The 26,065-nt window shown below is 41.9% G+C and overlaps 1 protein-coding gene across 4 annotated transcripts in view; it reads left to right on the forward strand.

The window, feature by feature from the left end:
- Positions 1-26,065, forward strand: part of STXBP6 (syntaxin binding protein 6) — a 251,503-nt gene that overhangs the window by 29,912 nt on the left and 195,526 nt on the right. The gene's annotated exons all lie outside the window — the stretch shown is intronic.

Genomic DNA, 26,065 nt, shown 5'->3' on the forward strand with positions numbered 1-26,065 from the left:
TCCCTCAAGGATAGTTTTTAGTATTTTTCTTCATTATATTTATAGCCTTCCTTTATTGGAGCCATAGAAAGGTTCACAGAACTATAACGAAATAGTCCTACTACTTTAAAATAGCTATCTGTAGAGATTTGATATTATAAATAATTTAAAAATCGTTAATGAGATTTCCTCCCACATTTAAAATAATATGGCAGTTGCGGAGAATTTAGAAAATTCAGAGAAATAGAAGCAAAAAAAAAAAAAAAAAGCAAACACGCATAGTCCCTAAACCTGAGAGAAAAAACAAAACGCCTTACTGTTTTCAATTGTGTTCCTTACCTGTGAAGAGTTTTTACACCTTTTTCTGTGTTGGGTTTTTGTTCATATTTCTTGGCTATGATCATACTGTAAAGGCAGTGTTGTTTCCTTCCCTGTTGGAGAGATGTCTCAAGTTCAGATACAGTGAGCACAGGACTTCCTTGCTGAACCTCCCCTGTCACAGGTCAGCTGGCAGCCTGGGTCATGGGATGCCCTGAAACATGTGTTCTCTGCTTCACACTTGTGAGTGCTGGGTGACAGAGTGGTCCTGCCTTCCCAGCTCACAAAGTTGTTAGAGAAGACAAGTGGACCTTTTCATGGCCACTTTTTTTTTTTTTTGGTGCGTGTGCGTGTGTGTGTGTGTGTGTGTGTGTGTGTGTGTGTGTGGAAAATTTCAAACATATACAGAAGTAGAATATTATAATGGACCCTCTGTGCCTTTCTCCCAGCTCCAACAATGGTCAGTGTATAGCCATCTTGCTTCATTTAGACCCAAATCTCTTTTCCCCCACCCTGGACTATTTTGCAGCAGATCCCCGGCATCCTATTATTTCATTAGTAAGTATTTCTGTACACATCTCTGAAACACAAGGACTCTTTTTTCCCCTTTTAATACTGTAATGTCATTATCATACTTTATGAGCTTCTGTGGTATAATCAAATGTGGAATATCTAGTCAATGTTGAGATTTATCTGTGTTCCTCATTGTTTTTCTTTTCAGTTTGTTTGCATCAGGATCCAAAAAATGTCAGTACATTGCAATTGATTGACATGCAATGACAATCAGACCCTTTGAATCTGTAGGTCCACCCTTCACAATCTTTTCCTTGCAATTTATTTTTTTGCCAAACAAGACCATTTATTCTGGTCTATCACCTGGATTTTGCCAGTTACATCCATGGAGTTAAATGTTTGTCTGTTTAACATATTCCTCTAGCTGCTGTATTTCTTGGGAATTGGGAGTCACATCTACAGACTGGATCAAATTCTATTTCCATTTTCTGTCAAGAATACTCTGAATGTGTTGTGTTCTTTCATCAGGAGGCACTCAACATCAGTCCCTTGTGTGTGTGAGAGAGAAATGTGAATAGTTAATGATGAGCCTTCCTATCTAATCAAGTCATTAGGGATTTCGAAATCTTCATTTCCATCATTTCTTCATTTATGTATTTTATTTACTTATTTTTATTTTTTTTAATTTAATTTTTTAATTACTCAAATGAATTTATCACATCTGTAGTTGTATAATGATCATCACAATCCAGTTTCATAGGATTTCCATCCCACAACCCAAGCACATCCCCCACCCCCCAATATTTATTTATTTTTTTGTCTTTTTGCCTTTTCTAGGGCCGCTTCTGTGGCACATGGAGTTTACCAGGCTAGGGGTCTAATCGGAGCTATAGCTGCCGGCCTACACCACAGCCACAGCAACGCCAGATCCAGCCATGTCTTCGACCTACACCACAGCTCAAGGTAATGCTGGATCCTTAACCCACTGAGTGAGGCCAGGGATGGAACCCACAACCTCATGGTTCCTAGTTGGATTCTTTAGCCACTGCGCCATGACAGGAACTCCTATTTATGTTTTTTTGGTTTTTTTTGTTTGTTTGTTTGTTTGTTTTTTGTCTTTTTGCCTTTTCTAGGGCCGATCCCGCGGCATATAGAGGTTCCCAAGCTAGGGGTCTAATTGGAGCTGTAGCCACCAGCCTATGCCACAGCCACAGCAACGCGGGATCCGAGCCGCGTCTGCAACCTACACCACAGCTCACGGTAACGCCAGGTCCCCAACCCACTGAGCAAGGCCAGGGATTGAACCCACAACCTCATGGTTCCTAGTCGGATTTGTTAACCACTGTGCCACGACGGGAACTCCATGTATTTTTAATTATTTTATTTTAAATAACCATACCTGTGGCTTACGGAAGTTCCTGGGCCAGGGCTTGAATTAGAGCCGCAGCTGTAGACTTATGCCATAGCCACAGCCACACTGGATCCAAGCCTTATCTGGGGCCAGTGCCTCAGTTTGCTTCAATGTCAGATCCTTGACCCACTGAGCAAGGCCAGGGATCCAATCTGCATCCTCACAGAGACAGTGTTGGATTCTTAACCCATTGAACCACAGTGGGAACTTTGGTGAAGAGAAACTTCTGCTCATCAGCTACTTGGTTCTCCTGAGATACAGTTTACATGGGAAAGGAGAAAATACACCTTATTCTTTCCCTTTATTCACCAGTTTTTAAAGGAATTACAGTTGCCCCTTGACAGCATTGCGGGGGGTGGGGGGGGAGGGCGGGTAGGGATGCCAACGTTTCATGAAGCTGAAAATTTATGTATAACTTATAGTGGTGGCCCTACCCATCGGTGGATTCAACCAACAGCATTTGCTTAGTATTGTTATATTTACTATTGAAAGAAATCCCTGCATAAGTGGACCTGCACAGTTCAAACCTATGTTGTTCAAGGGTCAACTGTGGTTGGCTCCATTAGCTAACTAATGAGTAATGTCCTCAGAAATTAACCATTGAGAGAGGCAAAGAAAAAGAATGTGATTAATGAAGAATTCATACATTAAAACATATTGGTGTTTTAATCCATGGCATTTACTCTTGGCACTAAAGTTGTCTCATCTTTGGCTAGTGGGAGTCCCTTTGTGCTGGCTCCTGGATCCTTTCGATTTGGTCGTAGTGGTCGTCAACAGCTACCCTGCTTCTTTGTGTAAAGATGTCCGAGGCCAGTGGTTCTGAGTGTGATCTGAGGATGCCTGAGGGTTCTCATGACCCAGTGAAGGGGGTCTGTGAAGCCAAGACAATTTTCATTGTAGTACTAAGACGTTATTTACCTCTTTTACTCTTGCTTTCTTATGTGTTTAGTGGCATTTTCGAGAGGCTACATACTGGCTCTTGGAATGTGTGTATATACTCTAAAGTGTTCTAAAATTTCCTAAGGTAAGCACTTTGGAGTCTTCAGTAATCTCTAAAAATGTAAAGGGGTCCTAAGACCAAAATACTTGAACTTCTGCGCTAGGCTCCTCTTTTAGCATTTCTTGCCACATACATGGAACACTCATGACCTTGTAAATCAGCTCCCCTTTTTTGTCAACTTTGTGTGTGAGTGATCCACTCCAATTCCAAAGCGAATAAATAACACAGTCGGATTTTAAGCCTAAATGTTTATGCAGTAGTTTTTTTCCCCCATAAAACAATCACTGCTATCCAAAATGTATGATTAATTAAAGCTTAAATGCTATAAACACTGCCCCAAATGCCAGACATTATACTTTAGGGGCCACCAAGCAAAATTAGCAGTTCTTTTTCTCCAGTGGAATGGCCCTCAAAAAGGAAAAACAGATGTCAAGGCAGGATGAGTGGTTGCTATAGCTCCATGCTATGATGAAAAACGGTGCACTGAATATGTTGCTTTTCTGGTCACAGTAGGGAAATTCATAATGCAGTAGTAACTCATTAGCATATTAACTCTTGAAGATTTCAGTCATCTGGAGACAAGCCTGCTTGGCCTGTGGATTTCAGTAATGGCTCATCATTTCCCACACATTTCTGAACCCAGCATCTGATTGATTGCTTGACCATGTAGCTTAGAAATACTTTTTTTTTTTTTTTTTCATTTTGTAGTTAGTTGAAAGCATCCTGCAGTTTTCAGAGCTGAACAGTGATGCCTTAAGCATAGGGCTCTAATTTTTCATCGCTGAATAGGGTGCGATCTCTAAAAGATGGCTACTTAAAAACATTGGATTTTGCAGTCCCGGGTCCCTGGAGGAATCTACTTTGTCTCATTCTATTGAGCTGAACTCAGTAACTTGTCCTTTGTTTACCATTCCCAGTAACTGCGGCCTCTCCTGGATAATAAATAATGTTGACTCTTATTTCCCAGGCACACGGGAGAGTTCCCATCATAAGAAAAGGAAGTATGCCTTCAAAACAGCTTTCTGAAGTTGTGTGTGTGTACAGGAGAGGAGCAGCCTTACGTAATGTCCTTGAGTATTTACCAAAGTAAGAAGCACCTGACAGCCTCAGGTGGAAAAATGTCATCGTAGAGAAAGCTTGGATCAGCACTCAGATCACCATTCAGGAGCTTCATGATTACTTTGTGCTTCAAGGGGGGCGTGAGGCAAAGCATTTGTCCAGAGCTTCAGGGCTCTTGGTAAACTAGAGATTTCTTTGTTGGAAAGTAGATTTGGGATACTAAGTAAGTTTTTTTCTTTATGAACAAACTCATTTTCCACTTGGAGCCTTGTTATTTTTCTCAGCATTAAATGTGTCATAGTGCAGCGATGTCAATATCTGCTTTAGGTGACATGTTGCATTTAGATTCATGACTTGGAAAGCCAGGTGCCTGAGCTTTTCTAGCAAATCATCTCATTGACACCACTGAAGATAGTTTTAGAATACATGCAAGTCAGAGTGTGAAGTATAAAGGTAGTATTTCGAGGGGATGGGCATTGCCATGGGTCTTATCAAAATTTTATTTTCTTTCTTATTTGTCTTTTTGACCAAATTGCCCCCCCAAAATTTTTTAAGTTTCATGTTAAATTCAGGAACAGACCCATCTCTATATGGAGACCATTTGGTATATGACAAAGCAAGCCTTGAACTTATGGCTGGGGAATGTCAGGAATTTGGGGTTCTGGTGTCACTGAGGAACATGGCCCCGCCTTACCGCAGTTTGGTTTCCTGTTTAGAAAGTTCTGTTCCTTCATAAGGATCTTGAGGTACTAGGAGGAAAGATGCTGTGTGTGTGGAGTTTTCCATAAAGTGCAGTCCGAACTAAAACGCTGGTTAAAGGTAGGTGAATGCTTTCTAAAAAAAAAAAAAAAAGGTTTCCATATATATGAGATATTTATTAGTTTATGCCACACTTATTTGTTTACTTAAGTACGAAGTAGCCCCAGGCAGTTTGAAGTCAGATTTAAAAATTCATGTTTTGTTGACTTACTGACCTTCTTTTTTCTTAAGAGCTGAGAATCGAAAGCCTCAGGAAGTGAAAATTGAAATTGATTTTAATGGCCTGAACAAGTTTACTGGAAAATAATTTTACTGAAGTGAAAATAAGGGCCAGAGTATTTTTGTTCTTGCTCTGTATTTAATTCCAGGCAGGTCTGGAGTGGTCCACAAAACTCTTTCCAAGCCTAAAGGAGATTATCCATCATGGAGTGAGCCATCATACACCCACTCCGGGTGACAACTGCCGTGGCTAAAAATCTCTATGGTGAGAACTCAGAATTCCAGGAGTGCATTTGAGGGTGGAATTGATTAAATGGATGATTCCCACGAGGAAAATGAGGCTATTTTAGAATCTCCCAATGTGCCTTGGAAACTCTGAAGACCTATTCCCTCTTCCCCTGAAGCTCAGTGAGCGGCTGTTGGGAGCAGTTGTGTTTTCTATCCTTCAGGAGTTTTAGAGTTAAATAACAGCTGAAGTTAGACGGCATGGAAATTGGGGCGAGCCTGTTAGAATAGGATTTCTCTCTGGAGAGTGCCACTCTTTCTAGAAAAGATAAAATAATTGCATTGAGCAATTTGTAACTCATACAGTGGCAGAAACTGTTGCTTAAATTTAGAACCATGTTGTGTACAAACATGTGGTATTTTGGTTTGGTTCTAAATGCACATTTGTGTGTGTGTGTGATGTCATTTTGCATGAAGAGGCCACATGTGGGTGCTTTGGAGCCCAGTAACAGAAGCCGGCGGGACTGGGAAAGCTGCACTGTTTAGTTGAGGGTCAATGCCAAGTTGGAGTGAGTTCTCAAAGAATATGTGACATTGAGCCATGCCACATTCCTTAGTGAGTGGGACTGGGCTTGTAAGGGAAGGGAGCTTTTCTATGCATTTGGTTATAAGACATGATATGTGGAGCATGACTTCTGGGGGCTTAGGTCTGGGGAGAATGTGGTTTAATTATTTACTGCGTATTTTGTATAATTAGTGTGACTTTTCTCTCTTTTGCTTTGAAAAGCAAGTAGGGAAATGGAAAAGCAAAGAGCTCAGGTGATCTGCAAATGAGATTAAGAGGAAAAAGTCTCTAGGAGATAAGATAGGAAGATGTATGGTTTAGTTTTAGAACATCAAACATTAAAACCCAGTAATCAGGAATTCTCTACTTACCAAACTATTTTGAAATTTCACTTACAATTTTTTAATTGAAATATAGTTGATATACAATGCTGTTAGTTTCTGGTTTAGTGGCAAAGTGATTGTTTTATATAGATATGTACATTTATCTTTTAATATTGTTTTCAATTATGGTGTATTACAGGGTATTGAATATAGTTCCCTGTGCTATACAGTAGAACTTTGTTTATTTTATATATAATAGTTTGTACTGCTAATCCCAAACTTCTAATTTGGAAATTTCACTTCTGTTGCTGCCTGCCTTAAGTTGGTGTTTTGTAAAGTTTTATAATTGTCTGAAGTTGTTCTAAAGTCAAAACAGAAACTAGTTAGAAATGACTTAATGATCTGTCATCCAGTCTATCCTGTGTATTTTGCTGATGAATCAGTAACTCACGATGGAAGTCACATCTGAGTAGCAGCATTCTCTGTGCCTAGCATTGAGTTTAACACATAATCCATACTGGCTTGTGGACTGACTTTTTACTTTTTTAGTACTTAACTTAAAAAACAAAAAACAGGAGTTCCTGTCGTGGCTCAGCAGTTAAACCCGACTAGGATCCACGAAGACTCGGGTTTGATCCCTGTCCTCACTCGGTGGGTTAAGAATCCAGCATTGACATGAGCTGTGGTATATAGTTCACAGATGTGGCTTGGATCTGGCATGGCTGTGGCTGTGGCCAGCAGCCACAACTCTGATTCGACCCCTAACCTGGGAACCTCCATATGCCTTGGGTGCACCCTCCCCCCACCCCCAAAGAAGACAGAAAGAAAACAAAACGTTGACACAAACCTTTTGGCGAGAGTGTATTTGAATGGAGTCTTGATGCAAAGTTTGAAAAGTACAGTTGAGGGTGTAAGAGCAGTTCTCTTTCGGGGATTTAAAAATTGCCATTCTTCAATGAATTGCTAGGTCCTAATGTCTTTTTTTTTTTTTTTTTTGTCTTTTTGCTATTTCTTGGGCCGCTCCTGCGGCATATGGAGGTCCCCAGGCTAGGGGTCCAATCGGAGCCGTAGCCACCGGCCTACGCCAGAGCCACAGCAACGCAGGATCCGAGCCGCGTCTGCAACCTACACCACAGCTCATGGCAACGCCGGATCGTTAACCCACTGAGCAAGGGCAGGGACCGAACCCGCAACCTCATGGTTCCTAGTCAGATTCGTTAACCACTGCGCCACGACGGGAACTCCAAGGTCCTAATGTCTTTAGAATGTAAATTCTAAAACCTTTGGATGTGTTAAATGTATAAAAACTTTTGGTGTGTAAAATATCATTTGTGTTACACATTTTCAAGCTGGTACTCTCTTTCACTGTTACTTTGTGTTATTACTCCTTGAGAGTGGACAGAAGAATGAATGCACAAGGATCATTGTTGCTAAAAGATACTGTTCTCCATAAGCTAAAAATTAAATAAAATATGAATTTTAAAGTTCCATCAGGCAATAGTTTGGCAAGTTAATAATAACCGTCAGTGATTGCTTAACAACCTAATGGAATTTATCTCACCAAGCACATGGCTCTGTTTGGAAACCTGAGAATTGAAACTTGAATCATACTTTTTTTCTTTAAATGAATGATGGCTACTTCTTATGGGTGGGTCTGGGTCTAGGATCTGATCATTTTGCTCATGTGAGACTCAGGAAAATTTGTTTCTAAAGATCTTGGAAGGAATTTCCCGTCCTCCTGTCTGGTTTCAGGCTTCAGGTCCTGGTGCTGACTCCACGGGTGGGTCTCTGGAGTGGAGACAGGGCAAGGCCTGCACATGGGGTTCGTGTTTGGTAAAAGATTACCCAAAGTGTCTCCAATCCTAGAGATTCTGTCCATGCTCAGTTTATGTGGGGACTTTAGGGTGGCATGATAACTTGGGTTTCTAGAAACCCTGCTTTAAGACCTAACAAATGAGTTGTCTGAGATCTCTTTTTAAGATGTTCTAACTATGTCAAAAGAATCTAAGGGAGTCCCCGTTGTGGCTCAGCGGATTATGAACCTGACTAGTATCCATGAGGATGCAGGTTTGATTCCTGGCCTTGCCGTGGCTGTGGTGAAAACCTAGATTCCACCCCTAGTCTGGGAACTTCCATATGCCACAGGTGCAGCACCTCCCCAAAAAACAAAACAAAACAATCAACAACAACAAGAAAAGAATCTAACTATGCTGGAGCATTGCAGGGATAATCCTTTTTGTGGCTAAAATCTTCAGATTGGGGGAAAGAATCCAAGTATTTTCTTTATTTCATCCATTGCTTCCACAAATGTTTACTGAGTACTTCTGGTGCGCCAGGCACTGTTCTAGGTGCTGGACAACATGGACATAATACCTTGTCCTTAAGAGCTTCTAGTAGGGAGAAAGGCATGCAAATAAACATGTCAGAATGTGATAGAGCTCTGGAAAAAATTGAAACAGGCATAGAATGTGAGAATAGGATTGAGGGAACCATTTTAAGACCTGGGGTCTCGCACTACTTCCAGCGACTGATTAGACCCCCCAGGCATGAAGCAGCGCAGCCCTTTACATGTCGTGGCTGTCTCTGCTGTCATATCACCACCATCATTGTCACTGACACAAGTCAGCAAGCATTATCTCACACCTATTAGCAAGGTTGTGTACAGAATGAGTCATACACATGAGCCCTCACGACTGACAGCCTTTGTGTGGACACACACACAGGACTTGCAGATGACAAATACAAAGAATGACGACTTTAATTCAGCAAATGTTTACCAAATGATGGCATATATACGAGGCATTATGGAGAATGATAGATTGTGTATCTACCTGGCCAAGAGTGTATAGAGAGGTATATTTGTATATACTAGATCACTTGCCTGTCAGCGATTTCACATTCAAGACAGACTATGAAAAGTCCATGAGGTATGCTGATCTTGTCCTTTTGCTGAGGTGCGGTTGTCAGTTGCTTTGGGGGGTGGGTATGGGGTAACTAACCTAGGAATGGTGGGTTAGTTGGGTTAGCAGTTATCTGGTGTCCGTTTTCCAGGGCAGTGCTGTTCCTACCCATGGCTTAGCGTGTAAAATATCTTTGAAGTGAAACACGCTTTCTTTGTGAAAGATTGCACTAAGAAAAAAGCCAATTTCTAGTGCCGGTGATGAAAGTGCTGGTTCTAAAATGTGTTCTTAGCCAGGAAATGTAATCGTTGAGAATCTCAAGGGGATACTTAGCATTTTGCTCCCTTTTTGAGGAGAAATCATATACTCTACCAGTATTTTGCCAGCTTGGAAATGAGTCCCTTGTGGGTATATTATTGGGATGGATCTTGATAAGGTCCCTAAGGAAAGTGTGGCCCTGGGAGGTTTTTCCCACTTGTCTATAGCTGACTCTTGGAGGAAGCTAAGCAAAGCTTTTTCATGTGCTACTTCATCTTGGTCCTAATATAAGATTATTCCTTTTCCTTCAGAAATTAAAGGTCAGCCATCTTTGTATGAAGATCCCTGGCACTTATTATACAGCTGGGATCAAAAGTTTACTGTATAAAAACTCAGTTATACACACGCACACACACACACACACGTACAGGCGTGCGTCCATCCATACATATACACAGAGGGCGAGGAAAGCTTAGAAGGGGAAGGAAAAACCGTAAGATACAGTGGCAGAGGTTGTTTGCTACTCACCAGAATCCACATTTTCTTCTTCCTGAGCCCACAGCCAGAATGCACTTTCCAAGTTCCCTAGCACTTCTGTGTGACATGTGACCGAGTCTGGCCAATAGAGTGACCCTGATAAAGACAGCAGCACGTGGCAGCCTGAATCCCCGTTTCAGTGTGAGGAAGAAGAAGGCCACCTTCACCCATTCCCCAGACACAACGTTCTGCAATGTCTGAGCCATTATTTATGTTGGGGTCTATTTCAGCAGTGACTAACCTTCCCTAGTTAATACTGACACTCTGCATGGTAAATGAGAGAGGCCTTAGTATGTCTTTGTTGGGACACTGGACCCAGTCGTTCCCACCTGAACCAGAATCGGCTCTCCTGAATGGGGGTGGTTATTGTACTCATAGGTTGAGGCTGTGCATTTATTACTGTGCCCTCTGTTCCTTACTTGCAGACATCTGTGCTCCTCCTGTACCCCCAGTGGCTGAAGGTAGAGTCCAGGGAGTGCTAGCTGACCCTGAATTTTCCCTCTTCTCCACAAATAATTTAGTTGACCAGACCACCTCAAATAGGACTCTGAGCTGGAGGTAACAAACTCAGGTCAAAGAGAACAGAGGGTTGCCAGAGAGGAGGGGGTGGGTGGGAAGAAGGAGGAAATAGGTGAGGGAGATTGAGGTACAAACTTGCAGTTGCAAAATGTAGGTCACAGGTGTGAACCGTACAGCGTGGAGAGTATAGTCAGTAACTATGTAATGTGTTTGTATGGTGACATAGCGTGTAACTAGACATTGTAGTAATCACTTTGAAATGTATAAAAATATCGAATCACTATATTGTGTAACAGACATGGTATTTTAGGTCAATTACACTTCAAAAACAAACTCACAGAAAAAGAAATCAGATTTGTGGTTACCAGAGGCGGAGACTGGCGGAGGAGAATAAGATGAAGGCAGTTTAAGACCGATACATACTAGGGATGCAATGTAGACATGCTAAATATCATTAACACCACTCTCTGTTGTGTATTAAAGAGAGTAAATCCTAAGAGTTCTCATCACAAGAAAATTTTTTCTACTTCTTTAATTTTCTATCTGTACGAGAGAAGGGATGTTCTTTAAACTTACTGTGAAAATCATTTCATAATGTAAGTCAAATCATTATGCTGTACACCTTAAACTTACACAGTGCTACAAGTCAATTCTATCTCAACAAAACTGGAAGAAAAAAAATCAAGTGGATGCCTTGTGCGGGGGAAAAAATGTGTTTAAACAATTAGTGATTTTATCAAGAGCTGGGCAGCACGTTTGCCTTCAGGTGCTTAATCCAGTCAGGGCGTCATCCTAAGACCACCCCACACCTCAGCTATCTTTGTGTTCTTTTCCCTAGTCCTGTACCCCAGAGCAGAGCATGGTGCTTTATATATTAGGGACGGCTAAATAAATAGTTGACGAATTGATTACTTCAATCTCTAATGCTGGAAGAGTTTCTCGAGCTAGTGTCAGGCTTGCTGAATCGTTCTTTCCATGGCGAACATCACTTCCCGCTGCCATTGTGTTGGTGTGAATTTGTGTGATGTTTCTTCATGATGCTGGCCTTAGCCAATAACAGGAGTCACCCAGCACGAGGTTTAGAAGGGAAAGTGCTCGATGTGCTAAGTGGTTGCTGTGTGAGTGTAGTCAGATGGGTCTTGACCTGGTGCAAAACGTACTTGCAGGGCTCATGTCTGGCAGATGATATGAAACCACATTCCTATGCTTTTCTTGGCAAAAGAGTCCTCTTCACATTATGTGGGCTTTACCATTCTGCTTAATAAAAGAACAACAGCTTAGTCTTTATCTGCGCGGTAACTAGTTTTGTATCTTGGGTCTTCTTCAGCAAAGGTTCTAGAGAATTCTCTGACGAGAGATTCATGCACATGCATTTAGGCTTGTTTGCCCAGATAAAACTACAACCAAAATCCTTCCCTCAGGGATTTATGTGCCTTCTTAAGAGCACATTTTAATAGTGGTACCACAACAGAAAGGTGACTTAACAGGATTGAGGACACTAATGGTAAGGCAAGAAGTAAGGGGTTTCATCAGCATGTCTTCCTTTGAGCAATGGTAGAATTACCTTCTGTGTCTTTCTTCACTGGTTCTTCCTTCCTCTCCAGCTGAGAGGTGACTTTGAAAGAAGCCGGCCAGAGCTCTGATCTTGCCCCTCTCACTTCTTGTGTCGGTTTGTGATCATTTTGCCAAAAGTCAGTGAAGCAAAAGATCATCTTCACATCTTTGATTGTTTGACCTTTACATTCAAGAATCTGTGATGTGAACATTTCAGTGCCGACTTACTTGTTGCTTAACTTCGGCTGGCTTGGCAAAGACAGGGAAACCATTGTTTCTTACAGCAGGACTTAGGAAGTCATAAGAAGTCAATTGCATAGGCTTCCCTGTCATAAATTACTTTAAAACATGGTAAACGTTTATGTTGGAGATATAGAGCTGATTACCTTCTCTCAAAATATTCTGTGATGTTAATAGTGAAGGGGTTAAATTTTTCCTACATTTCAGTTCATTGACCTAAATGACATTACAGTGGCCTGAAAATATTGGTTCAGTTTCATCTACTCATAGGAATTCATTTTTGAGAATGCTTTCACCAGGCATCTATGTGTTGGGTTATAAGCAAAGCAGCTAGTTTGCGATGTGGATAAATTAGTGCTTTCTTTAACCTTGACTGGTGGTGTGACCCTACCTTTCATGGTGGCTTAAACGGTGTTGTTTTTAGTAGTAGCTTGAGAAACGGCTCAGTGAGTCTACATGTATATTTGAGACCCGAGACCTAGCAGAAGGTACATGTGTGAACATGAAATAATTATTAATAAGTTTAAGAATATGCTTTATTGTGGAAGATAATGCTACCTTCTGCCTTCATTATACTCACTACGATAGAAAAATAACAAATCACCACCCTCAAGTCCTGCTTACCTCACTTTCTTTTTTTTTTTTTAATTTTTAACATTTTTTAATTAATTAATTATTTATTTATTTATTTTATTTTCCTACTGTACAGCAAGGGGATCAAGTTATCCTTACATGTAGACATTACAATTACATTTTTTCCCCACCCTTTGTTCTGTTGCAACATGAGTGTCTAGACAGAGTTCTCAATGCTACTCAGCAGGATCTCCTTGTAAATCTATTCTAAGTTATGTCTGATAAGCCCAAGCTCCCAATCCCTCCCACTCCCTCCCCCTCCCATCAGGCAGCCACAAGTCTCTTCTCCAAGTCCATGATTTTCTTTTCTGAGCAGATGTTCATTTGTGCTGGATATTAGATTCCAGTTATAAGTGATATCATATGGTATTTGTCTTTGTCTTTCTGGCTCATGTCACTCAGTATGAGAGTCTCTAGTTCCATCCATGTTGCTGCAAATGGCATGATGTCATTCTTTTTTATGGCTGAGTAGTATTCCATTGTGTCTATATACCACATCTTCCGAATCCAATCATCTGTTGATGGACCTTTGGGTTGTTTCCATGTCCTGGCTATTGTGAATAGTTACCTCACTTTCTATCAACGGATGCACCCTGTCCCACATTCAGCAAAAAAATTACATGGTGTGCCAACAGGTTAAGTAAAAGCACAATCTGGAGAGACAAAGTAACAAGCAAAAACCAGATTCTGATAGCACACAAACATTAATACTATCAGACAAGGACATTAAATGAACTATGAAACATTAAGGGCGCTGATGGAAAAAGCAGACAAGATGCAAGAAAAGATGAGTGATGTAAGCAGAAAGATTGAAACTCAGAGAACTAATTAAAAGAAAATGCTAGAAAGCAAAAACAGTGACAGAAATGAAAGGTAACTTGGACAAACTCATTAGTAGACTTGACACTGACAAAGAAAGAATCAGTGAGCTTGAAGATAGATCAATAGAAACTTTCCAAACTGTAATGCAAAGAGAAAGAAAAATAAATTAAGAAAAAGAACAGAACATAGAAAGTCAGTGGAACCATATAAAAAGATGCTATTAAGATGTCAGAAGGATAAGCAAAAGGAATGGAAGAAATATTTGAAGTCATGGCTAATAACTTTCCAAAACTAATGACAGACACCAAACCACACATCCAGGAGGCTTGAGACAAATACCTGAGGTATTCTCCCCACCCCCAGGCCAAATATATGCTTTTTTTTTCCCCACACCAATTCTCCAGTTCTCTGATACCAATTGGGTGGCCAGCAATTCAGTTCTGTTCTGACACTAGTTCTTGGAGTTAGCACAGACCTTACAGGTTAAGGGCTCAGTCCCACAAGCCCACACCCACTTCAGGTGCCAGCCACAAATAGGGTGCTTAGGTTACCCACATTTCTACCCAGCCAGCTACAAGTTCTGGGTCCCCACAACCCCAACCTCCTGGGGTTGGATAACTCACTAAAACAGCGCACAGAACTTAGGAAAATTGCTTTGTTTACTCTTTCTAGTTTATTATAAAGGATACAACTCAGGAATAGCCAAATGGAAGAAATGCACAGGGCGAGGATGTGGAAGGCAGCAATGGGGCACAGAGCTTCTGTGCCCTCCCTGGGCATGTTACCCTCCTAGCATCTTTCTATGTTCACCAACCTGGAAGTTTTCTGAATTGAATTGTTTTCAGCTTTTTTGTTTTTTCTTTTTAGAGCCACATCTGTGGCATATGAAGTTCTCGGGCTAGGTGTCAGATTGGAGCTGCCCATGCCACAGCTACACCCACACCCATTTGGAGCCACATCTGTGACCTCTGCTGCAGCTTGTGGCAATGCCAGATCCTTAACTCAGTAGGTGAGGCCAGCTATTGAACCCAAATTCCCACAGAGACAATGGTTGGGTCCTTAACCTGCTGAGCCACAACGGGTACTCCTCTTTAAAAAAAAAATATAGATGCTTGCAGCATTTATTTCAGGTTCTTTTTGTCACACCCGCAGCTCGTGGAATTTCCTGGGTCAGGGATGAAAACCACACCACAGCAGCAACCCAAGCCACAGCAGTGACAATGCCAGAGCCTTAACCCTCTAGGCCACCAGAGAACTCCCTTCCCTTTCTTTCTTTAGAAATAGAGCTTTTAGTCAAAGCAATGTATACGTTAAATTGGAAGCAAATAAAGCAGGTGAGAGTGGGGCTGTTGTATCTGAGCTGTTATACTTTATGGGGGGAAGGTGATGCTGATGCTTTCCCCTCCCCATCCTCAAGGAGTCTCCTAGGGGAACTCTATAGGACCCCCAGGGTGTGAGGGGAGCCCTGGTGGAAAACCCCAGGTTAGTAGGAGAGCCCTTTCAGGTGTGAAGCCTTCATCTGAGCCACTATGCTGTTGTGATGACCATGTTTCTTCTCCTTTAGATTTGTCTCTATTTTGTCTAATTCCCTCCATACCTAACATTCTGTGTGCATCCATGCTCAGTGTCATTTCTTATTGTACCTAAGGGCTTCTTTTCTTTATGCTTGTCTTGCCATCTTTCTGCTCTTATCTCTCTACTTTCATATGAATTTTTCCCACTTTAATTTGTGTGAGTAGACTGGCCTTTTTAGGATGCCCAGAAAAGTATGAGAGGTAACATGTATTGAGTGACCACAGTGGATGCTGCTCTAAACAGCTGGTGTAAATTATCTCATTTCATCCTCCTGACACATCGTGAGGCAGGTGTTAATATCATCGTTTTACAGACAAGGAGACTTGAGCAGGCAGAAAGAGGCAAATGATGTGAAAGATCAGAGAGAAAAGGGTTGGATTGTGACAGAAGCATAGGCCGGCAGGCGGGCGTTAGAGCCCTTCCACTTAACTGGGGCCCAAACTATTTTACTTTCACTTTTTCAGCTCTCAGTTCTCAGGAAGGGTGTGTTCCCACTCATTCAGGTCTTTGTAGCTCTGGAGCTGTGTCTATGCTCCTCCCCTTCCCTCTTCCCCTTCCTTCCCTTTTTTGAAAAGAGAGAAGAAACCCTATGTGATGTCAAGAATGAGACAGTTCAGGTTTAACTGAAACTCACAAGAGAAGTGATTTGGGGATTGCTGTTTGGAGTGGGTGTCTTGGCATGGCACAGAGGGAAATGAGGCTGAGAGATTCAGGTGTAGAGGACCATTTTGGTTGATGGTTGCAAGCTGACCAAGGAATTTGCTGTGAGGAAGGAAGGCAGGGCCAGAGTCAAGAGAGAATGGAGTAAGGATGGAACGTAAGGACAACTTCCTATTTTGAAGAGCTGAACAACTTTTAGGGAATGATTTCTCTTGCTGTGTTGCTGTGTGATTTTAACTTTGGGCCAGGAGTAGTTTTAGTGTATATTATTACCCGAAAATAAGTAAGGAGGAATGTGTGCTATCTTTGATCTGTGCTAAGGATACTGTTGCTACCAAGAAATCAAGGGGAAAAGTAGATGATTAACCAAATTCCTAAGGCCGAAAACCTTTGAACTGCAAAATATTATGATGTTTGCTTAGCAGAAAGAAGCCTACCAAGTGGCTAAGAGGCATTAAAAAAATTAACCTAGAAGCTTTTGGACAATGTTTGACCTCTTTCATCATAAGTAAATTTAAAGTGTGAAAGATAAGTTTTGAGAAGTAACATTCATATAGATCTGTTACTTTTATATGTAAGATTACAAAACTATGGGAAAACTTAGCCATTTGTCTTATTGTTTCATCTATTTGGGGTGGAGGGAAGAAAGAATTCCAAATATGGAAGCACATCTCCAATGTATATAGTAAAGCTATATGGAGAGATCAATAGAGAGATTTTTTTTTTTTTAACCTCAATGAAGCATTCTTTTTCCATTTACTGAGTTCTGAAAGTAATGTTCCGATTTATGACATACTTGGTTTAAAGCAGTTTTGGAAACCTTGTGTGTGAGGCTTTTGAAAAGGAAAGCATAAAGTAAGTTTATTGGGATCTCATACACATTCTACTTTAGAACAGATGCTGGAAACCAAGCAGGCCTTTTAAAAGGGAAAAGTATGGGTCGATAAACATCTGTGGGAGTTTAGTCACTATATTTCTTAGGTAGTTTTATCCGGTGGTTGCCTGTGGATAAATCCCAAAGATGTAAGTTTTATGCCCCAAGAAGCTTTTTTTTCAAGAGTTCCCTGATAATTTGGATACCCCTAAAAGAAAAAGAAATCTTTTTACTTACTTTGTTAGGAAGTCCATGGAAGTGAAGGGTAATATCTGCTATAAACTTTCTAGAGCGCTAGAGATTGGGTCTAGCAGCCCAGGACAAAATCCTACCTTCTTTAAGAAACATTTCCGAATCTCACTGGTAGGAATTAATCTGCACCATCTCATTTATAGATTTCTTCATTCATTCAACAAACTATTGAAAAACCTACTGTGTAGGATTAAAACTGTGAGCAAGATACAGTACCTGTCTTCCCAGAATTGATGGTTTTGTAGGAATATAGAGTAACTAAGGAGTTAACAGGCTGTGTCATTACTGCTGTAATAGGTGAAGTTAGGCTACATGCAGATCTGGGAAGACTTCCTGGAGAAGGTGTCATCTCAGCTAAGTAGGAGTTAACCGGGTGACCGGAGAGGATTAGGGGTGCCATATACGAGGCTGGGGAAACAGCTTTGAGAAGGGAGTGAAGAAGAGTGGTTCTGAAATGGGAAGGTCAGAGTGGCTGGAGCATCAAGAGGAGGAAGGGCTGGCAAGAAGAGAAGCTGGAAAAACAATAGCTCTAGACCCTGAGAACATCAGAGGTGATGGAAGCTGCTCTGTGAAAATCATACTGGCTGCTGTGTGGGGAAAGTATCAGGGGAGGCATGAGGTTAGCACTGTTCAGGGTCAAAGAGGTAGGCAACTCACTTCCAGAAGTAGTTATTTCCTATGAACCAGTTTTAGTTCCAAGTACTGCATCAGCCAGGTTCCAGTCAGAAAATAGATGCCAGACTAATATTTCAAATAGAGGTGATTTCACATGGAGAATTAGAGACATAAGGTACCAGAGGGCTGAATGAATAACTAGTGGAAACAGAGGTAAGCTGGAGATTAGCAACGTCAGGAAGCAGTTGCCATGCCTAGGGCTGGAGAGATCAAAAGGGGGTGACGTGGTTAACTAGACCTAGAAACTCAGAGAGGGGCCACCATTGAACTGACAGGGTGGGATTACCTTATAGCTGGTGCTCCCACCTTTTGGTTGGGGGTGAGGGGTGGCGTGGATATTGAGTGCTAAAAACACGGGGAACTGATTTTTAAACATTTCTTGTAACTTCCCGATCTGTGCCTCCAAAGAATGAAATAATACCGTTTGAAGCAATATGGATACAATTAGAGATTCTCTTTCTAAGTGATGTAAGTCAGAAAGAGAAAGACATGTCATATGAGATCACTAATATGTGGGATCTAAAATATGGCACAAGTGAACCTATATACAGAACAGAAATAGACTCAGACATGGAGAACAGACTTATGGCTGCCAGGGGAGGGGGAAGGGAGTAGGATAGATGGGGAGTTTGGAATTAGTAGATGCAAACTATTACATTTGAATGGATAAGCAATGAGGTCCTACGGTATAGTGCAGGGAACTATATCCAATCTCCTGGGATAGACCATGATGGAAGGTAATATTAGAAAAAGAAAGTATATATATGTATGGCTTGGTCACTTTTCTCTACAGCAGAAATTAGCACAACATTGTAAATCAACCATGCTTTAATAAGTTTAAAAAAATTTAGAACAATTAAAAAATAAAAGCATGGGGAACTGGAGCAGCTGCCACTGTGAAGTCTGACAGGGGCTGGAAAATAGGAAGAGTTCTTTCTCCCCACTCTGCCTTCCAGTCTCCTGCCAGTGGGTTCCACTGGCAGAACTGAATAAGAAACCAGTTGCAAGGGAGTCTGGAAAACAGGATTTGCAGACTTCCAGTTTTCAGCACCGTAAAGTGGACTACAAAAGGGTGGGCTTGGGCTGAGATACAGCTGGTAAATAATCTGCCCTAGGCATTTTAGAAAATAACTCCAGCTCTGCTGTGGGAAGTGGATTGATTGGAGAGAGGCAAACCTGGGTACTGGTTGATCCGTTCAGAGTTTGTTATCTAGACAGGAGATGATGGCAGCCTGGTTGAGGGCAAGGGCAGAGAGGGGAAGAGAAATGGGTAGATGCAGAGTGATTTAGAATGTAGAAGTGAACAAGTTGATGACTGATGTATCGTGAGGGCGCAGACCAGAGGGAAGGGGAGGTAAGGAGACAGCCTGTGTTTCTGACTTAGGGGGTAGGTGGTGAGGCTTACTGGGATAGGAACACAGGACTAGGAACTGTTTGAGGGTAGATGATTCATTCAGTTGTGGACTATTGAGTTTGATGTGTCTGTGGTGCATCCAGGTGGATGTCTGGGAAGATGTAGATGTGATTTGTCTTCAGCCCACAGGTGGTACTCAAGGTTCTTGGAATGGGTGAGATTACAAAGGGAGACCATAAAGGGTGGAGAGGAGAGAGGATAAGGCAGGACCCAGGGAGAAACAGCCTTTTAGGAAAGAACAAAGTAGTAGAGAAAAGTTTGTGAAGGAGACTGAAAGAGTGGTCAGTGAAGTTGGAAGAAAACCAGAGTGTGTGAGGTCCCAGAAATCAGAGAAGAGTGTTGGAAAAGGTCTTGGTCAACAGTTCAGATGCTCAGACATTGACTGTTCAGAGGTGCTTGTGCTTTGTCATACCCATCAAGTCTGGCTGTTTTTCGTAGTTACTTAGGGTGATTTTTCTCTAGAATAATGTGGGCCTCGGACACTGTGTGCTGCACATCCCTTAACATCTGACATTGATGTTTTACAACCGTATCCATGATATGTTTTTGTTGCATTGGATTAATTAGGCATCTGCAAACTCCAGCTTGTGGACTGGCTACTTGTTCTTGTAAATAACGTTTTATTGGAACACAGGATGCCCATTCATTTATCTGTTGCCTGTGGTTGCCTTTTGTCCTGTAACAGTAGAGTTGAGGAGTTGTGACCAAAACCCCATGGCTTACAAAACCTAAAATAGTTACTATGTGGCTATTTGTATCTGCTGATCCCTAGGTTAAGGTTTTAAAGCTGTTTATGGTAAGATTGTATTTGAATCTTTCTTTCTTTAACCTGTTTAATATGTTTAGGGAAAATATGGAACACTGAACATACCTTCCCTAGGTTGGGTCATGGTCTTGTGTTTAGGATGAAAGCATCAGAGCCAAGAGAGAGAGAAAAGTTAGCAGATGATCACAGCAGTCTCAGCGTGGCTTTGTGGCTGAGTAGGAGCCTTCTAAGGAAAATTGCCAGCCCAGGGAAGGTGCAGCAGAGAGAGCATGGACCCATGCATTTAAGACGTGCCTTTTCAGCCCTGTGATGTACCAGCCAGTATGCTAGGTGACTGGATCCTACAGTAGCTCAGAATCTGTTAGACCCGGACCCCCAAGCAGAAATTTAAGAGTTGCTTATAATATGCCAGGCACTGTGATAAAACTGCATATATGGTACAAAAGAGGAGCAGCCAGCCCTGGGGAGAAGCATTGGGAGGAAGAATGGCCATCATGGGAGGAGGCTCCCTGGTCCTCAGAGAGGACCACGTCCCAGCCAGGTGGGAGCTGGGAGTGGGTGTGGAGGAGAGGAGGCTGGGCAGGGAGGTCTACCAGCTCTGGAGTCAGAAGTCCTGTGTGAGAAGGAAGGCCCTTGAGGCTGCGCAGTTATGGAGAAAAGGCAGTTCTCAGAGGTCTACTTGTCTGTCACCAACATTTGTCTTCCAGGCATTCTTTTTTTTTTTTCTTTTTCTTTTTCTTTTTCAGATGACATGTTTAGTGTGGTTTGCATTCGTGGGAACCATAACCTTGAATTGGGTGATTTTTTTTTCCCCCTTACATAAAGTAAAAAAGTCATCTTGCATTAATATGTCTTTTGACTGGATTTATCTTGCCTTTAGGGATAATAAAGGCTCAGTGAGCTGAGCATCTAACATAAGCAAGGAAAGGTTTCTGTTTATTTAGAACTCTGAACTTGCTGTCACTTTGACTTTCCACACCCCTCAGTAGCAACAAATTACACATTCATATTAGTCTGACCCCACTCCCCCAGTGACCTCTGTGAACTGATTGGGCAGCTGTTAGGTATGCCTAATATATGAATCACAAAAGTGAGATACCTACTTAGATTTTAAGTTACTTGCCAATGATCATTGCTTGCAGTAAGTTCTTTGGTTTGCATGCAAGAGCAACTCATTCCCATTACTTCAGGAAAATAGGAGTTTTTCATAACCCTGTCTATGAACTGTAAATCTGGGTGTACCCAGGAAGCTCTGAGTGTTTCCTTTCCTTTTCTCTGTCTCTCCCTCTCCATCTCTTCCCATATCTGCACCATCCTTTCCTTAATCTACAGATCAGTTTTTTTCTGTAACTTTGCTGTATATGTAATCTGTCTTCTCTTAACCTCTCTCTGCATCATAAATGACACTTAAAGCTTCAGCTCCCATTGCTATATGGGTCATTAGCTGTTTTCTTTCAGAATATGATTGGCTCAGCTTCTCTTTGTAAGCAAGGCTGTATTGTAGCTGGTTTGACTCTTCCTGGGTTAAGGGGTCTCTTCTGTTCCACCCAGCTTGTACTGGGAAGGTGTATCTACGTGGTTCATAAAAGCAGGTGGTTGGGCAGCTCCCCTGAGGACCATAAAGTGAGAAGCAAGGTATCCTGAGTTATGGCCTGTCCAGTACATACATTCCCTGCCTGGTGTATAACTTACTTCCTACACATAGTTCCAAAGATGCCCTCTTCTAGTGTAATCCAATCCTCATAGGTAAGAACCACACATTCATTTATCCTTTCCCAACAGGAAGCACCCCAAAGTCAGAGTCAGCTGCTGCTACATTGAGAAGCAGTCATGGGACCCCATCAGGTAGTCTGAACACACAACTCTCAGTGATGTCCATTTCAACCTGGTTGTCTCACGGCACAGTCCAGCTACTCTGGAACCCATGGACTAAATGTTCTTCTATTTTCTTCCCGTGCCTTTGCTTGTTAAAATCTCATTGTGGAGGGTTTTGTTTTGTTTTGTTTTGTGAGTTCTTCAGTAGTTAATTGTGACATAGAACTATCAGCTCAGTGGTTGTGTCTCAAACCAGAATCTTTTTGGATTTTTTCCCCTTCAACTCCCGTTAAGAGTTTAGAGCACGCTGATTTTGTAGTAGATAGAGTAGGTATCTATGGAGCTGGGATTCTGTAATCAAGCTTGTTTATTTCTGAGCTTTCTTTCTTGGCTAATTTCCATGTGGTTTCTGAGTTAATTGCATAGAAAAAGAAAAAGAAAAATTTCGTTTTCAGCACTGTATTGACATGACTTTTACATTTGCATTTAATCATTTGCACTTCTTCTATCTCAGTAAGTACAGTGAACTGTCTTTATATTTACATACCACTCAGGACTATATGATAAATTAGGGTGAGAATTAGAATAGAGGAAATCAGCATAGTCATTTTGTAAATAACTAGGCATCAAGGAACGCTGCAGCCGTCAACCAACACCAAATAACTTCCAACTAATTAAGGCATTGGAGTATTTTTTTTAACATATGTTATTTATCTAGTCTTAATTTAGCGAGTGAAAGTTCCTGTTCCCAACCCTGTCTTCTTTCTCTTCAGAGCTTCCCAGCTTTTGCTGAGTTGGGTTGGGCTTGCCAATGAGAAGTGGATACAGCTAAACAGAGCTGCTGGGGGATTTCTGTGTTATAGGTGAGCATGCACATGAGTGCATACACAGAGAGAATTAGCAGACCAAGTCTGTAAAGTTGTATAGTGTTAGTTATTTCATACAGAGTATAAAACAAACGATGATCGTCATGGGAATGATGGTTTGGTATTGTGTCACTTGCTGCTCTTTAGGTATTTTTGAGGTGAACACAGACATCTATGAAGTCTGCTGGGGTGTTCCCATCGTGACTCAGCAGAAAGGAATCTGACTAGTATTCATGAGGACGCAGGTTCAATCCCTGGCCTCTCTCAGTGGGTTAAGGACCCTGCGTTGCCATGAGCTGTGGTATAGGTTGCAGATGTGGCTCGGATCTGACATTGCTGTGGCTGTGGTGTAGGCCAGCAGCTACAGATCCTATTTGACCCCTAGCCTGGGAACCTCCGTATGCTGTGGGCGAGGCCCTAAAAGGACAAAAAAAAAAAAAAAATCTGCTACATGGGCTGTGAGCAAAAGGTTCTTTTAAAAAAAAACAAAATGCGGGAGTTCCTGTTGTGGCTCAGTGGTTAACGAATCCAACTAGGAACCATGAGGTTTCGGGTTTGATCCCTGGCCTTGCTCAGTGGGTTAAGGATCTGGCATTGCTGTGAGCTGTGGTGTAGGTTGCAGACGCGGCTTGGATCCCGCATTGCTGTGGCTCTGGCGTAGGCCGGCGGCTACAGCTCTGATTCGACCCCTAGCCTGGGAACCTCCATATGCCATGGGAATGGCCCTAGAAATGGCAAAAAGACAAGAACAAACAAACAAACAAAAAAAAAACCCCCAAAAAACCCCAAATGCGTATATATTGTGATTATGCTTTCTGCATAAAGCCAGGGGTCCTTTGGACAGCAGCAGTTATTGAGAGCCTCCTGCGGCTCCAGACTCCCTCCTGCAAAGTCTCCTGCCCTTGCCTGCCCCACTATACCTCTCATGTGCGTGTCTTGAGTCTTGCACAGACTTGGAAAGTATTAGATACTCGGTGAAATGCCTGCTCAAAAAGATGAAAACATGGTAGATTTGAAGGTTTGGGCCTTCAGATTTCTGTGGGACACTGACTCTTTGCAGTTTATGTTGAGATTAAATAGGACATCAGTGAAAAAAAGACTACCAGGCTGGTATTTTAAGAAAACCAATCAAATACATGAATATGCATCTGCCCACTTGTTTAATGATTTCCTTTGGATAAATTCTTAGGGGTAGAATTGATGATTTACCAGTTTTCAGAGCTTTTGGTACAGTGTCTGAAAACTATCTTCCAGTTGGCTGTGTATGAAGCTGCAGGAGTCCCCACCCTCCATATTTCATCCCACTTGTATTTGTGACTCCAGAGCCTGCTTGGTGGCACGTCCTCAGAGAAGTTGACTTTTGCGGGGTGTGAGAATAGAAAGTGTTTATAAACATCTAAGATGACAATGGGATTTGAATATTTAGCTTGTTTTTGCTTATTTTGGTACCCTTGGTTTAATTCCCCCAAATTCATGTGATGATTTCTTGATCTTACCTTTACTTTCCCATTGGGCAGTAACTCTTTTGTTAAACTGTCCTCTTTCTTTCTTATGTATTCTTACAACTTTCCCAATCATGCTAATTAATTTAGTATCTACATCAGGTTGTTCATACTCAGTAACCAGACAGAAAGGAATTAGCCAACAGGCCAGATACAAGAAAGCAGGGCAACTTGGATGATGGTCGGTTGACATTAAGCCTCACTTTGGGCAATAAAACAGAGAGTGGCGGGCATGGTGAATTTGAGACTGTAGATGTGGTGGGGGTGGGTGGGCAGCCATGGGCCAACTGTTGCTGGAGGCTTCCAATTTTCAGGTGAAACTAGAAATCTATTTAACATAAAATATGGACTTTTAAAATGCACATGGGGAGCTCCTGTTATGGCGCAGTGGTTAACGAATCCGACTAGGAACCATGAGGTTGCAGGTTCGGTCCCTGCCCTTACTCAGTGGGTTAAGGATCCGGTGTTGCCATGAGCTGTGGTGTAGGTTGCAGACGCGGCTTGGATCCCGAGTTGCTGTGGCTCTGGCGTAGGCCAGAGGCTACAGCTCCGATTCGACCCCTAGCCTGGGAACCTCCATATGCCGCAGGAGCGGCCCAAGAAATGGCAAAAAGACAAAAAATAAAAATTAAAAAAAAAATAAAATGCACACGGGCCAAGAAAATTTATTCTTGCAAGACTACCCATTGATGACCTCAGGTCTCTTCACCCCCACTTTAGTAAACAGGTGGGGCTGAACATTTTAAAAGTTAATCTTTGGAGTTCCCATTGTGGCTCAGCAGGTTAAGAACCTGATTAGCATCCAGGAGGATGTGGGTTCAATCCATGGACTCTCTCAAGTTAAGGGCCTGGTGTTCCATGTAGGTCACAGACGCAGCACAGATCTGGCATTGCTGTGGCTGTGGTGTAGTCTGGCAGCTGCAGCTCTTATTCGACCTCCTAGTCCAGGAACTTCTATGTGCTTCGGATACAACCATAAAAAGAAAAAAAAAAGATACATTTTTGAGATTTATCCATGTTGATCCATGTAAGTCTAGTTCATTCATTTTAATGAATGTATAATATTACAATATATGCAAATAACACAACTTATTTACCCATTCTTAGGAAATTTAGGTTGTTTCCAATATTTGCTAATAAAAAGTTGCAATGAGCATTCTTCACCTCTAAGTTTACACGTGCAAGAATTGCTCTAGGGTACATCCTTAGGGTATGTCTATCCTTAAGGTGCAGCTGTAAAAAAAAAAAACCATCTTTCATCTTCTCTCCCTTCTCCCTATAATACTTGATACTAAATGGACATCTGAGGAGTTTGTCTTTGTCTCAGACATCTTTTTCCTAGAGCAGCTTCTCTGTGACCATTTTTTGCCATCCATGTAACCAGAGTTTCCCCTGCTCTTCTGAAAGTGTGTAGGGTCTGTGCAGAATTGTGCCCCGTGGGGAGTGTTCCACACTCACCTAGGTCCGGCTGTGTCCGTCTCTCCTGAAGCATCCAGGGCACGCCCCTGGCACACATCCCAGGTGGAAGCTTGGGCATATGTCCAGGTCACTCAGAGTTAATAGCTTCCATGGTTTTCCATCAAACTGGCTCACTGTGTGTAATCCTTACAGGTTGACCTAATTAAATTCTTTAATTACATCTCAAGGACAGGGTTAACAGGGTAAGTAGCTACTGATCACCAGCCTTTGAAGAATTAACGTACCTGCCTCTTCAGACTTTTCATTTTGGTCCAGGGTGGCCTGTTTTTATTGTCTTTCTCCTCAACTGGACACTTGCCATTGGATGAACCTGACTTGTCTATAATTTCCATTCCTTGTGCAGAGCCCAGTCA

Source organism: Phacochoerus africanus, chromosome 9 (assembly GCF_016906955.1).
Source record: "Phacochoerus africanus isolate WHEZ1 chromosome 9, ROS_Pafr_v1, whole genome shotgun sequence".
Taxonomy (NCBI): domain Eukaryota; kingdom Metazoa; phylum Chordata; class Mammalia; order Artiodactyla; family Suidae; genus Phacochoerus; species Phacochoerus africanus.